The sequence below is a fragment of the Gadus morhua genome, chromosome 19 (assembly GCF_902167405.1).
Source record: "Gadus morhua chromosome 19, gadMor3.0, whole genome shotgun sequence".
Taxonomy (NCBI): Eukaryota; Metazoa; Chordata; class Actinopteri; order Gadiformes; family Gadidae; genus Gadus; species Gadus morhua.
The window spans coordinates 16284942-16300116 of record NC_044066.1 but is presented as its reverse complement, the minus strand read 5'-3'; the positions used below and the strand labels follow the sequence as shown (position 1 = coordinate 16300116).

The 15175-nt window shown below is 42.7% G+C and overlaps 1 long non-coding RNA gene across 1 annotated transcript; it reads right to left on the bottom strand.

Annotated features, from left to right (window-relative positions):
• Positions 1 to 9889: 9889 nt before the first annotated feature.
• Positions 9890 to 11184, bottom strand: LOC115532568 (uncharacterized). Its single transcript, XR_003974071.1, has 4 exons — positions 10740 to 11184; positions 10560 to 10664; positions 10368 to 10472; positions 9890 to 10288 (listed from the first exon to the last, which is right to left on the bottom strand). It is a non-coding gene; the product is annotated as an uncharacterized LOC115532568 (long non-coding RNA).
• Positions 11185 to 15175: the final 3991 nt, after the last annotated feature.

Sequence of the window (15175 nt, the reverse complement as noted above, 5' to 3'; positions counted from 1 at the left end):
AACATGCAGGCCTCTAGGCAGGTCATACTACAATAAAAAATACTCCATCACCAGTGTTAAAAGAAACCAGAATAAGTTAGCTACTCCCTAAACCTCAAGCCACTATGAAAGCAGAGAGACAACACGACTGCACGTAACCTGACATCCCCTCTCTACTTCTGGTAATCCTTGTGCTAGTGGATTAACTTAGAAAAGACGGCCCGCTGTTTTTCTGGTATTAGAATTGCAAGCCTTTAGATTTTGAAACCATCTCAAGTCTTGCCTCTGACATTTGAGGAATAATCGCCTGTGCTTGTCAATATTAACCTGAGGCGCCAGATGATTTGTTACACAGAACCACCTGGGAAGGCCTCCTTTGAAACTGTTTGGGGAAAGGGCAAATACTTGGCAGGTGATTGGATGAACCATGTGTCTCTCATGTCTGTCACATAGATCATGAAGTTCCTTATGGGACGCTCTGATTGGTCCAGGCCGCTGTTTTCCGACTCAATCCGAGTAACTTTAAGCCTGGAAGAGGGATTTCAGCAAGGTTGTTCGTGATCTCGTGGATCCAGCAGCCATATGTGAATGTGATGGGATTACTAAAGCAGACAACATCATGGCACTGAGCTGGCAGCAACACTGTGCATTCACAGACGGACGGACGGACGGACGGACGGACGGACAGACATAGACACTCGCCAGCCAGCCAGCCAGCCAGTGTCTCTCTCTCTCAAACCATTGTAGCAGTCCCTCCTGGATTCAGTAAAAGTATTTATTATATCTATTGCCAATATGAATTATTATAAAACACAGCGATCCTGGCTTAGAGCGATTCATGGGAACCCTGCCGCCACGCATGTAACCAATAGCACACAGTGGACTCTGATCTTTGGGATCCAACATGTTGAGACGTACTGCACGAAGGTAGAACTCCACGTCCGGCTCATCGATACCTGAGGAGGTCAGAGAAGAAGAAGGAAGCAAGGAAGGAAGGACACAAGGAGAGGAAACAGCAGGAGTAGTACACATTGGCCGCCATGCAATAACGTTTGTGTATTTAAAGTGGTTTTCTATGACAAAAATTAACGGTTGGATTTAAAATGAGATTCCAAAAGAGGGCATGGAGATTATTATAATTGTTATAATGATAATGATTATGATTATTAAAAGGACTATTGATTTGATGATTATTGTTGTAAAATGGATATGATACAAATATATTAGAGATGTGCATGCCCAAGAGATAATACTAAGTATGAGGAGTCGTATGAGGGGTTCAGCAAGAGGACCATCAAAGGGATGACAATATTCTAGTTTATCAGGTCAATGTTTATAGATATGTTTATACCGTACAAAATGGAAATAAATCAGCACTAAACATTCCTCACAGTGCTTTTTACAGCCATGATGAAAATAAATTTTCCTTCCGGTTATTGTAAACCAGAGGAACACGACGGGCACCTAAAACTCATGGGCCACGATAGTAAAAAGAGGAATGATCCTAAATGACCCATGAGGCCCAACCCGTTCCAGTCGAATCCTCTCTCCACTTCTTACCTCATCCCCTCTGTCTCCACCTGCTTAACCTCCAAACAGTCCTCACATCTAGTTCAACAAAAAGCGGTTAGGACGAGCTGTCCTCATTCATAAGCAACAGCTCTACCTAGTGGTGAACCCCGGGAAAGCAACAATTAAGATGGATTTAGTTTAAAATAAGATCTTTAGGTTTGACTTCCGAATAACTAGGTAAGGAACAGTGGGGAACCTAATAATACACCTAATGTGGTCATCTGTCGTTTTGTAACACATGTCTTATCAATCATGCATTCTCAATGTGAGTTTCACATGAAATGCAATATTTTGCTGAGGTGAAAGTGCACAATTTGATATTATCGAAGACAGTCATAACGTTTAAAGTAGGGCTATTAGGATCGGGGGAAAAAATACGTGGTTAGTTTAACCAAAACTACATGCAAAGTCCTAGTGTCGTAGCCAGGACGATCGATTCATCCGCAATGTTTATATTTTATTTTGGGGGGCGGTTCTGACCATGGATGGGTCACCTCCACGCCTCCTCCAGCCGGAGCGTGGATGTGGCCCGTGGTCGTGTCCCCGGTGTTTACACACCCATCTCTTATCTCACCTGGCCGTCTGTCAGAGTTCCAGAGACGAGACGAGACTTCAGCGCCACCGCCTCAGGCTCATGGCCGAAGACCCCAAACCTTCGGGATGAGGGGGATGGAAGCGGGTGGACGCAGCGGGAGAGCTAGAGAAAGGTAGAAAATAGTGTAGAATCTATTAAATTATAATCAATTATGGCCCCCCCTTGCACTCCTTTTCATCCCTGGAATGAGGGATCCCCCACTCTGCGTTCCTTCTCAAGATCGCTTCCTTGCCATTTAAAGGGAGTTTGTTCTTGCCCCCGGGGGCTAGGGTCAGAGGGGTGGATACATATATGGCATGTTAAGCCCTTTTAGATTGTACCTGTGCGTAAGGGCTATAGGCCTACACGTAACTTAATAATTCAATCTACCCTATAGTGACGTAACATGTGTCAGTTTTTTACCCATGCTGTAGGCCTATAGATAAACCGAACAGCAGATAGTGGACTGTACCAGCTGGTTGATCTCTCCATCATGGGGTTGGAGGGATCATGTGGGTCGGGCGGGTAGAATGACTTGTTATTGCAAATCAACATCACACCTGGGGGTGAGATAATGGTCCTTTAAATAGACACCAAACACTGCGTCACATGGCGTAGAGTTCTGAAAGGAAAATAAGGAAAATTATTGTTTATGCCTCTTCCACCGCAGCCAAATTGCATACTGGAAGTCCGGCGAAGGGGCGAAAAAGGTTGAATTGCGGCGTATTTAGCATCTAAAGAGCAATTGTAGCAGTTTTCTACTTCTTCAAAGTTTGGGAAATTAATTAGCCTACATTCAACACTGGCGACTGAGTGTGAAATGTTGAACTTCACTCTCAAGGAATATGATCGGAGAAAAAAATTGATGAATGGATACCGTTTGTTGATAGTAAAATGATGTGATTTACACAACACATTTCTTCTCTAACCTTCAACCTTTAATAACTTATATCAAACAGAGCATTAACGTTTTTCTCACGCAAACATCGAAATTTTCTGTTAGAAAGTATGCATCAGCTTGTAGTTTCGTTTGGCAGTGTGGTTCACCTCTTTTTGGAGGCCCCCCTGCTACCGGATTTAAAACGACGTGTGCAAGCGTGATGTTTATAGCCTAGTCTGCCATCTAGTGACCGAACATGGTATTAATAATAATAATAATAAATAATAATAATAATAATAATAATAATAATAATAATAATAATAATAATAATAATAATAAATATAACCGCAAGCGGTGATTAACAGGGTCCGAGCAAAATTAAAAGTCAAGAACACACTGATGAAAGATATATAAATATAACATATAATTGTCATATTTAAGCACACATTTCTCAAGTGAACCCAAATGTGTGAACTTCATCATGTACTTGTTTCCCATCCTCAGACAGGATGAGAAACAAGTACATGATGAAGGTGTAGGGAAGGTACTCCCAGACAACCCTAAGAGATTTACATGGAATATATTTGTACTTTCTAGGCAGAGCTTCTCGTCAGGTAGATTTTACTTTGAGGTCCAGGTTAAAGACAAGACTGGATGGTGGTTAGGATGCTTTCTTCAAAGCATACACCTGAAAAACCTTTGAAATTCTGGGGAAATTAAACATTTGTAGTCAAGAACACTAACGGAATTAATTATGAAGGAAAAATATTCCATACTGTGTCTTGGCAGTCCGATTCTTGGAAACTTATGAGCTGGAATGTTGATGGCCTGATGAATATCAGGTGCTGTTCAATGTTGTGATTCTTAAATGAGCGGCAATCACAGAATGTCATGTTCCGTTTGATTTTTGTGAGGCTTTGTCTAAAGATTTTATGTGGCGATTTTGGTGAATTTCTGATTATTTTTGTACCCTGTGAATCTTTTTATCATGTCAGGGTTTTATAAATGCGTCTGATTCTAGACATTAATATTCTGAAAGAATTTTGAGTCCAGGTCAATCTGGTGAGGAGAAATAAGCCTAACTCATGATTCTTTACAATAGCGCCACCTTTTGGTGCATTACCACACATTTGGGTTCATGGGTAGAGGGGGTTATTGGTAACCTGCAATTTTCACGAGTATTCGACTTACGGTATAGGCTGCAGTATGACTTTTACAGAATTTGAGGGGGAAAATAAAACGTTATTAGGGGTAATTAGGGGTTACTAATAATGGACTGAATTTATTTAGAGCTTTTCTAGACACTCAAAGACGCTTTACAGTGAAGGGGGACCTCACTAACCACCACCATTAACGAAATGGTATCATATTTAAGAAAGTTAGGTCGATGAGCTTCCAATTAGTTTATTCTGTCTAGTTAAGAGTTTTATTGAAATATTTCAATATGAATCTGCAATATGCAACTAAAACTACTCATATTTAGATTATTTATCTAATTTATTGAAATATACTCGAAAACAGACACACGTAAATATAAATCAAGTATAATTTACCATTAACATTGGTTTATCAAATGTATTATCCCTTAGAGGTCAATTTTTGAGGGTCAGTTATTGGGTGTCGTTGGTGTTTATTTTATGGCGTAGGCTACATTATATGTAGGCTATATTATGGCGCTGGGGTTGTTTATTTTCTTAAAGGGAACCCAGCTGATTAGCTTCACCCCACGTTTGTGAGTATTGTGACTTTGTCTTGTCAGCTCTTCCCTCCTCTCCATCCTCTCCTCTCCTCTCCTCCTCTCTCTTATCTCTGCTCTCCTCCAGAGCTCATCTAGGATTGTGTTCATTATTGTCGTACATTACACACTACGTGTGTCCACATGTCAAAGGTTACCCCATTTAGTTTTTTGAATCTAAAATAGATGTTGCACGACTGAACTCCCTCTGGGGGAGTTCATAGTGAATCACTATGGGGACGTTGACGCTCCCGCTCGTGCGGAGTCCTAATCCCCATGAGCCACGCCCACTGACTGGCTGGACGGCGCGAGGAGAGGGAGAGACGTGGAGATACCTCTGAGCAGCCAGCAGCATGGGAAAGAATAACCCCATCACACGTTTATATGTTACACCTTCTCCCTGATGGTCTGAGTAAGTCGCCAAGTGTTTTCGTGACTCGTTAGTCGCCTTTTAGAAATAAAGGCGCAAAGAGAGTCAATGATACGTAACGTGCGTGTGTATGGTGTGCGCGTGCGTGCCTGTGGGTCTGTGCGTAGTGGTGAGCGATTTCAACTCCAAGCTGAAACGTGGTTTGTTCCACAATGACTGCAACATCTGTAGCATCCTATAGAGCAAGATGCCCCCTTAGTTAACCCCTACCTGTTAAATTACCACATATATCCTTAAACACTGTCTAACCCCTACCTGTTCCATTATCACATATATCCTTGAACACTGTCTAACCCCACCTGTTCCATTACCAAATGTATCCTTCAACACTGTCCAACTCCTCCCTGCTCCTGGGAGTTTGCATACAAATGTCAAACACAGGGAGGGCTTACATATGAGGGCAGGCCGTCGGTCCACCGCCGCAACAAATAAAAAACTGATTTCAAACTCTTGAAAATCATCACATGATGATTGATGATTTTTTTCATTTACTTGTCAGTGAACTGTGTCCGTGGGGGCGGAGCCAGGTGTTAGGGGAAGGGACTGGTTTTAGGGGAGGAGAGAAGGGGACGCGCAGTTCTGGAAACGAAACCCATTGTGGAAAAAATATTCAGACGGACAGAAACCAAAACAAGGTGAGTAAAACAGCACAAGAGAAGTTAAAACCTCTCTTCCCGTTATGGAATAAGAAATATATAATTGCTCAATACATAAACCTTGTCGTCTGTGTTTAGGAATGGCCTCTGCTAACACTTCCTGGCTTGAAGAATACTTTTCATGTTCCATCTGTCTGGATGTGTTCAACGATCCAGTTACCACCGCATGTGGACACAACTTCTGCAGAACCTGTATTACAAAGTTCTGGGATGAACAAGTCCAGTACAAATGTCCTGTTTGCAACAAGCTTTTCAAACCAAGACCTGATCTACAGGTCAATATCCTCTTATCAGAGCTGGCTGCTCAGTCTAGATTCAGAACGTCTGTCCGAGTAAAAGAGCATTCTTATGTTGAACCAGGAGAAGTTCCCTGTGACGCCTGTACTGGGACCCAGCTGAAGGCCGTGAAGTCCTGCCTAATGTGTTTTTCCTCTTACTGCCAAACCCACCTGGAGCCACATCAGAGAGTCGCTGGCCTGAAGAAACATCGGCTGGTCGAGCCTATGGACCGTCTGGAAGACAGGATGTGTAAGAAACACGACCGACTTCTTGAGCTCTTCTGCCAGACCGAACAAGTGTTTGTGTGTCTGTTCTGCATAGAGGCAGACCACAAGTCCCATCCTGTTATACCTCTAAAGGAGGAATATGAAGTGAAGACGGCCCAGCTGGGGAATGCTGCTGAAGTTCCGCAGATGATCCAGGAGAGAAAACAAAAGATTAAGAAGATCGAAGACACAGTAGAAATGAGCAAGAAAGACGCAGACAGAGAGATAGCCGATGGTGGGCAGTTCTGCAATGCTCTGAAAGGCTGTGTTGAAAAGTGCCGGGATGAATTCAACCAAACGGTGAAAGAGAAACTGAAATCCACAGTGAAACAAGCTGAAGACCTCATCAAAGAGCTGGAGCAGGAAATAGAAGATCTAACCAAAAGAAGCTCAGTGGTGAAGCAGCTCTCACACACTGAAGACCACCTCCACTTCCTCCAGACCTTCAGTTCCCTGAAGGATCCTCCACCCACCAGGGACTGGACCACGGTGGAGGTCCGTCCTCCGTCATACGCAGGGACCTTGAGGAGATCCCTGGATCAGCTGGAGGAGACACTGAACATGGAGATGAAGAAGCTGCGTGATGATGCTGAACTGAAGAGGTTCCAGCAGTATGAAGTAGATGTGACTCTGGATCCTGATACTGCTCATACCAGGCTCATCCTGTCTGAGGATGGGAAACAAGTACATGATGAAGGTGTAGGGAAGGTACTCCCAGACAACCCTAAGAGATTTACATGGAATATATTTGTACTTTCTAGGCAGAGCTTCTCGTCAGGTAGATTTTACTTTGAGGTCCAGGTTAAAGACAAGACTGGATGGTGGTTAGGAGTGGCCAGAGAGTCCGTAGACAGAAAAGGTCAGACCAAGTGGACCCCCGAGACTGGTTACTGGATTCTGGACTACTACAAGAATGGGTTAGTATTTAGAGATAACCCTTCTGTCCGTCTCCCTCTGAGAGCTGAGCTCCAGAAGGTGGGGGTGTTTGTTGATTATGATGAGGGTCTGGTCTCCTTCTATGATGTGGAAGCCAGGGTTCATATCTACTCTGCTACTGGCTGCACCTTCAGTGAGCCTCTCTATCCATTCCTCTGTTCAATGTACCATGGTTATGGGGGTAACAACTCTGCGCCCCTGATCATCTCACCTGTCAATCAAACAGACTAGGACCTTTGTTTGATAATGCAACGTACAAACCACCAAACAACGAATGTTTCCTGAATTAGAATCTCTACTATGTGAGATCTGAAAGAACTGCATTTATGTCGTACTGCTGTCATTTAACGAGGATCAATTGTTCAAGAATCTAACCCCAGTTGTTGAATACAACCCTTTATGAAGGGTTAGATTACACTTTTGTCTGTTTTCTCCTTATTTTTTTTATATGTTCAATGCTATTATTAACTGTTGCAGTTATGTCGAACATTTTTACAGGATTCATTTGTATAAATAATAATTGTATTAACATTTCTACTGGTTTTAACTTCTGAATAGTGAATGAAAAAACAATACAATTGTCTTACTTTTCAAATTCTAATAAAAGGAAAAATAATGAATTTGCAGTCCTACATTATCATTGTAATACATCATTTAAGTGGAATAGATACATTCCAGTCTAATAGTGTTCAGTTAGTGTTCATCTCTCGGTTATCCTAGCAGCACACTAGCAGGAGCCAAGGTCCTTCCAGCACCTTGGCTCCCTGCAGGTCTCTATGGCAGGCACGCGCTGAAGGGGGGAAGGGGTAATAATATATAAGTAAAGTTGGTAGCCTCGTCTACCTGCGCTGCCGGTAGGTGACGTGATAGGCCATCAACGTGACCTTTCACATTTGCCTGCTTGCAAGATGCGCATCGTATAGTTGTTGTTTTAATAGACGGTGAAAAGCTGAATAAGATCACTACAGACCGTCTGTTTACAAACCAATTAGCTGATGTTTGTTTTGTGTTCTGAAATAAGGATGATGATCATGAGACGTGATGATCATGGAAATCCTGTTGAAAATGGCGAAACGCATATTTCACCGATCTCGACCTCCAGGTTCTCCTGGAGAGTTACGATGAGGAGAAGGTAGTGATAGTGAGGAAAGGTAACACTAAAGCATGTGCCATACAGATAAATAAAGCCTGGCAGAGGATAGCTGACCGCGTAAATTCGTAAGTGTCATGGCAAAAGCACTATCCTAAATATTTGAACTATGAATCTATTCATTGCCTATCTCAGTTAAGCTTTCTTAACATTTCATAATCTGTAATCTACCAAGATGCAATCTGACGGCCCTCAAATGATCATTGGAACAAGTAAAAATGAAATACAAAAACCTACTTGTGGTATACCTTTCCCACCATCGTCCTATATTAGTCAGCCCGGCACTTAAATGGTCATATCATAGGCCTATTTGTCACTCCTCCTGCATTTAAATAGCCACTTTTTTTTTAAAGCCAATCGTAAGAGGGCCGACAGTCGGTAGACTGGATCTGGCCCTCCAATTACCTTCACACCGGTTGAGGAGCAGCCTGTGAGCATTATTACAGGGCGCCCTGGCATGGAGGGGGTACCTGGAGGTACCTCCTCAGAGAGTCCGGGGCCATCTCCGTCGACCGCCAACCCACTGGTTCAATGTAGGTTTATTGTATTTTAATTTTTTTATGTCTTTGAACACATGCAAACCGTGTGCGTGTCACAGCGCAAATGTTCCAAATGTTCTTTTGTAGCTGGGTAGAAAATCCCATGTTTTAATGCCTGCTGTATATGTGGCTCTATTCCAAAACGTCACTAATTAATCAAGATTAATTAACACTGGTGGTGGTGAGTGAGGTCCCCCCCTTCAATGTAAAAGCGTCTTTGAGTGTCTAGGAAAAAGCGCTATATAAAGTCAATGCAATGCATTAAGATGCAGATTGCTTTTAATGGAGCCGGCTACGACTGAACATCCTCCAGTTTCTGTAAATCCGGTGGGCCTATTTTGCATCATTTCGGTTAAGCGCATATCTACTCAGCCAATAGACTTATAATTGCTCTTTGTATGACAGGAGGCCGATGATATTGCCGTGGATGGGTCACCGAAAGAACTGAGGTGGGCTTTTTCTTGCCAGTTCCAAGTCATTATTGATGATATTAATAATGATTAAACCAAACTAAGTGTTCTCGAACTCACTTGTCTCTTAACAGACTGGTCGATAGCGACGGGTCCGTGTACATCAAGGTCGCAATATGAGCACGTAAGGCATATCCCTAGGCTACTCACTTACTTTATTGGCCAAGTATGTCGCTTGAATGTTGAAACAATATTTTCCTCTATTTAAGATGACAATTAGGCTAAAGAATTAACCTTAATTTCTTCAGCGGGAAATTAAGGCTGATTTGGAGATGGAGTAGGCCTACATGAAGCTGCTGACAGAGGTAAAAAAGGAGGTTGGACAGAAATTCAAAGTGGACATGATATTGCTATTCAAGGAAGCCTACTAATTATATTATTTTCCCTCCCTCAGCAACTAAAGAATAAAATATGATGGATGAAAACAGTGTTTGGGGTGTTTATTTCTTTTTTTAAAATTGAAATGATTTCTGCAAATGTGGTCTCGCATCATTTGTCCAGCTCTTACATCCATTTGCGGAATGTGTTCCTCCTCGAGGAACGGGTCAAAGGGGGGAGGCATCTCTTTGCGCAGAGATATTGTGGAGGACGGCGCATGCAACAATTACTGCGCATGCCCGTTCCGGACAAACTCTTAGTCCACGTGACGTAGGCATTGGTATCTGGACTTCAATATCCCGAATGTATTTTCAATCTTAACGCGGGTTCTGCTGTGTGCCAGGTTAAATGTTGTCTGTGGTCAGGAGCGGGATTAGGGTACGGGGTGATGAGCGTCGGGAGGCATGGATACCCTCGATCAATATGAGATACACATCGAATGCCCTGCGAACAAATACAAACTTTGAGCTATCTTGCACAAGCACAACAATTATGAGGTATATATTTTCATAATGCAACGCACCCTGTTGATGTTGCTCAAATTTGAGTCACGATACATTCTGGCATCGTGGACCGAACCAGGCCATTTTGCCTCTACATTCGTGATCATGTAGGAAGCATCACAAATCTAGTAATGATACAAAAAAAGGGATCGACAGGGTTTAACAAACCATGGAGATATTGGAAATGGCCAATATAGGCTGCGTATACCTACCTGAACATTTATACTGTGATAGCCTTTCCTGTTCAGCCTCATTTATAGATAGGGCCGTTATGGGGACTTGTGTGTCATCAATGCACCCAATTACATTTGGAAATCCTGAAATATAACACCCAGATGAAAAGTCAACAAGGATAATTTCTGTGCCATTTGGTTAAAGTAGATAATGCTGACCTGCAAGTTGGTGGAACTCCATTTGTATGACCCTCGTGGGTTTGTGTCCAGGGAAGCGCATGAACCGCTTCAGTGCAAGACGCACTTTACGCACGGATCAGCACACCGTAGCTTTCCCAATGTGCTCAGCATCTCCAACATTATAGAGAAAACTACCATTTGCAAAAAAGGGCTACGCAAATAGTCTGGAGTGAAATGAGGCCAGGTCATCGATTGGTAGTGTTGGCTACGTAAGGCTGGAGAAGGCTATTTAAATATATTAAAGATTCGCGCGAGAATCTATATCTCTCGAGACTCCAGCAAAAAGTCATCCGGATATGCCAAGAGGTGGAGCCGTGATTTTATTAATCGCTCCCGGTGGATTGCACGAATTTGCGCTCCGATATCAACAGGGCTCTCATCAAAAGGGCATATGCCATTGTGAACACATTCAATCTGCGGCGAACGCGGGTTTAAATACCCAAAACCGGGTTATGTTCCAAACTTAACCTGCGCAAAACCTGCTCCGACCAGGTTTGATTCAGAGCATGTTTCTATAGTAACTAACATACCGTGTTCATTTTGGAACGGAAAACCTAGGGTTACCGCAAACCCTGGGGTTTTTTACCTGGTTATGTTATAAAACCGGCTTTGTTGAATACCCCTCGGGCTAGCTTTGAACGAGCTCACAACAATACAGTCAACGCACGTCCCTCCTCTCCACTTGAATGCCTACAATACTTCCTGAAGCACTACAATACTTGTCCGGTCTCTAGCGCCATCTGCTGTCCGGATGGTATCGTAACAATGTTGAAATATAAACATTTAGGCTGTCTCGTTTTGTAGCAGGTAAAAGTTAGCAGCAGGTTTGATATTCGTCGGATATCCGGTTTTCACTTACCCCGCAAACGGATTCATCAACACAATTTCACTACATTACAGGTGTAGCGTGTTGAGGAAAATTTCACATCAACATAAGTTGTGGCCATCGATATCTGTCCGAGAACAGCGCATACATCTACGTTCCGGCTGGGGGGGGGGGTCGGAGGGTTCAATCCAACTTTTCCAATTAAGCATAATACACACGCTAATTTTTACATTCATTGATCCATCCACCAAACATCTGGAGGAGGGGTTGGGGGGATGTCGCAAAAGGGTTGGTGATTAAATGGCCTGTGATGGCTGAGCGCTATATCACAGCCGGTGTTAAAATAAGGGCCCCTCTTTTGATGGGACAGAGCGGAACATCGGCCCACAAGTGGATGAACTAACCTTGGCTCTGCATGGGCTGGGTGTGATCTCAATGGTTTATAGGTTCATGCACAATCACCAGATATGTGACGACAGTTAATAGGATGGCTGCATTGCAAGACATTCTTTGTGGAAAAAATAAAGAACCCATGTGGAATTCAACACTTTCGAAATCCGGATGACCTGGTGTATGGAACCATATATGTAGCAAAATGCAAATGGACAATGCAATTTGCAATTCATAAGTCATTACATTATGCAATTGACAATTCATTATGCAATTTAACAAATACCCCGAATTGTTATTACAGTTCCCATCCATTTGATTATTCCTTCATCCAAACAGTTATTTTTCCTTTCATCACTTTAGCAGTTCAGAACTGCATCATTCAGCTCACACTGAGTTCTATTAGCTTAGACATGCAACAGCATAGTAACTAAAGGTCACAGAATCTTGGACAGGACAAAATAAAATTCGAGGGTAATATAATACTACATAATACTACATTTACCCCCCCCCCCCCCCCTTATATAGGAAAAGTCAGAACCTAGAATCACCCGCTTGTGGGAGTCTGCGGCTGTTGTACTGGATAACAGCACGGCTGTGATTCGGTCGGTACGACGCCGTAGGCTATGGCAAGCCGAGTGTGCCACAATTCGACTTCAATTAAACGCGTTCTGAAACGCCAGCACGCGTGCCCAGAACGCGTTTTGGTTTTCCAGAACGCGTTCCGGCGTTTCAGCGCGCGCGCCCAGAACGCGTTCCGGCGTTTCAGCGCGCGCGCTCAGAACGCGTTTTGGCATTTCAGCGCGCGCGCCAAGAACGCGTTCCGGCATTTCTGCGCGCGCGCTCAGAACGCATATTAGCATATTAACAGCACGCGTGCTGTTAATATGCTAATGCGTTCCTCCCCTCAATTTTCTCAGCCAATAGATTTGAGCCGTTTTCACCCAATCATATGCTAGGGCAAACACACAGACAACATCAGTCGAGACCAGAGCTCTTCTTTCGCGAATCTTTTCTGTTGTGTCGTTCTTAAAGTCGAAAGATGTTAAGATGTTTCAAATTAGGTGGTTAATGTGGAGGTGGTGAACACTACAAGTACATACACTTTGACTATACACTATCTAAGCTACTTGACCGAACATTGTGTATGGTAAGTGCCGTGGTAACTATGATAACATCATTAAAAAATACTTTTATTTATAGCGTATCGTTTATTACATTTATTTATTACAGCATTACATGAGTCAGCTTATTCGTCTTCTGAGTACAATAAAAACAATAAAAGAGTTCAGAAGTTAGAGTTAAAATTCCATTAGAAGTAAATAAGTCCGTCTGAAGTATTAACATGCAGTTGCAGGTTTTAGCCTGTACGTGGTAGTAGCCTATAAGACGAGGTATAATTCACTTCATCAGTTGGAATGAGACAGATAGAAAAAACTATATATATATATATATATATATATATATATATATATATATATATATATATATATATATATAATATAGGGAGGTGAGGAGATAGATACTACTACAACTGATACTATTGGTAACCAACTGGTAGGTATTGGTACCCAACAGACCAAGCCCTTTAGGAAGACTTCCATCCTGCTCCTGTCACATTACATAAATAGTTGGTGTATAGCCTATATAAATGCAGAAAATATTGCAGCCAAAATTGCCCCCAAAATATTCACAACATTTACCATTTAACCATCCCTTTTCACATTAAACTGGCCTCTACTCTTGATACATTTGTAACTCACCTACAAACTCACTCATAGCCTTTAATTTAGTGAAACGTTTTGGTCACCTTTTTCCTATTTCTTTTTCACAGTGTCTACACGTCAGGTCATGGTGAGGAATATATTAATCATATATGTATATTAGTTAGTTAGTATGTTATTACTATATTGTTATTAAGTGAACATCAGTCCATGTGTTACAAACAAACAGCAGAAATCAAATGCCGGGAGGAGGGAGAAGCCTGTCTGGGCAGGCTCTATACACTGCGGTCCCGGTCCAACCAGCACCTGCCGACAATCTCCTGATTAGGAGTGAGAGAAACTGATTCGCGAAAGAAGAGCTCTGGGCCCCGTTTCCCGATAACGATGGATCTTCGCTCGTACGATCATTCTCCCGATGGATCTTGCGATCCATCGATAATTTCTTTGGAGCGTTTCCCGAAACTCCTCTTAACGTGAACGCGCATTCGCTGCACTCACGACGTCGTAGGATTGTAACTGTCTACTGACACGGTGCTTAAATGGGCTCTGTAGGAGGGGGAGACGCAGGAATGTCGCAGGAAAATTGTGTTAAAAAGGGTTAAAATATATCCCCATCAAGGACAACAGCAGAGTAGCCTACGAAAAAAATAGACTGCAATTATATGAATGCTAAAGACATTAAAACACAATTGATTAGGCTTAAACCGACATATATCAGTCCTAATCCTGAATGCACTGTGCGTTTCACGGCATTTTCCCCCCTGAAATAATTCCATATGACAAAAAATTAAAAATAGCTTGTGTGACAACTACATTTATCTTAATGGGCTGATTTCTGAAACATGCTTTGCGCAGCAAAGAGAGCCGACTTAATCTGATTCCGCATAAGGGTTTCCTTGATTGATCATTTGATTGGCTATAAAAGCCCCTCCGGAAATAGGGTAAGGTATGTATTGATGAGGAATACAACGAAGCCCACCGTCTGGCCCGGTGCATCGTTGAGCGCACGATCGGGAGGTGGAAGTTGCGCTTTAGATGCCTTCACAAGTCAGGCGGAGGGCTCCAGTTTTCGCCGGCCAAGTCATGCGCCGTGATATGTGTGACGGCTATGTTGCACAACATTGCAGCTAAGGCTGGGGTGGCATTGCTTGAACCGGAGGACGCTGAGGACGATGACGACGAGGAAGATCGGTGTGAGGACGGCCTCCCTCATAACTACGCGGCTGGTTTTCATGCGCGTCGAAGAGTGATTGAGACTTTTTTTTAACCCCCTCCACCCTCCCACATGTCACTAAACATTCCCGTCAACGTGACCAATCCCCACCATATCCCAGCCTTTTGCCTGCTCCTTTGCTTGTTTTTTATAATTTATTTTATTTCTTTATTTTTAATTTTTTTAATTGTATTTTATTTTGTACATTATTTTATGCTACGTTTTATGAGTAGCCTATGTCAGTCTGCACAAATCCCCCCAC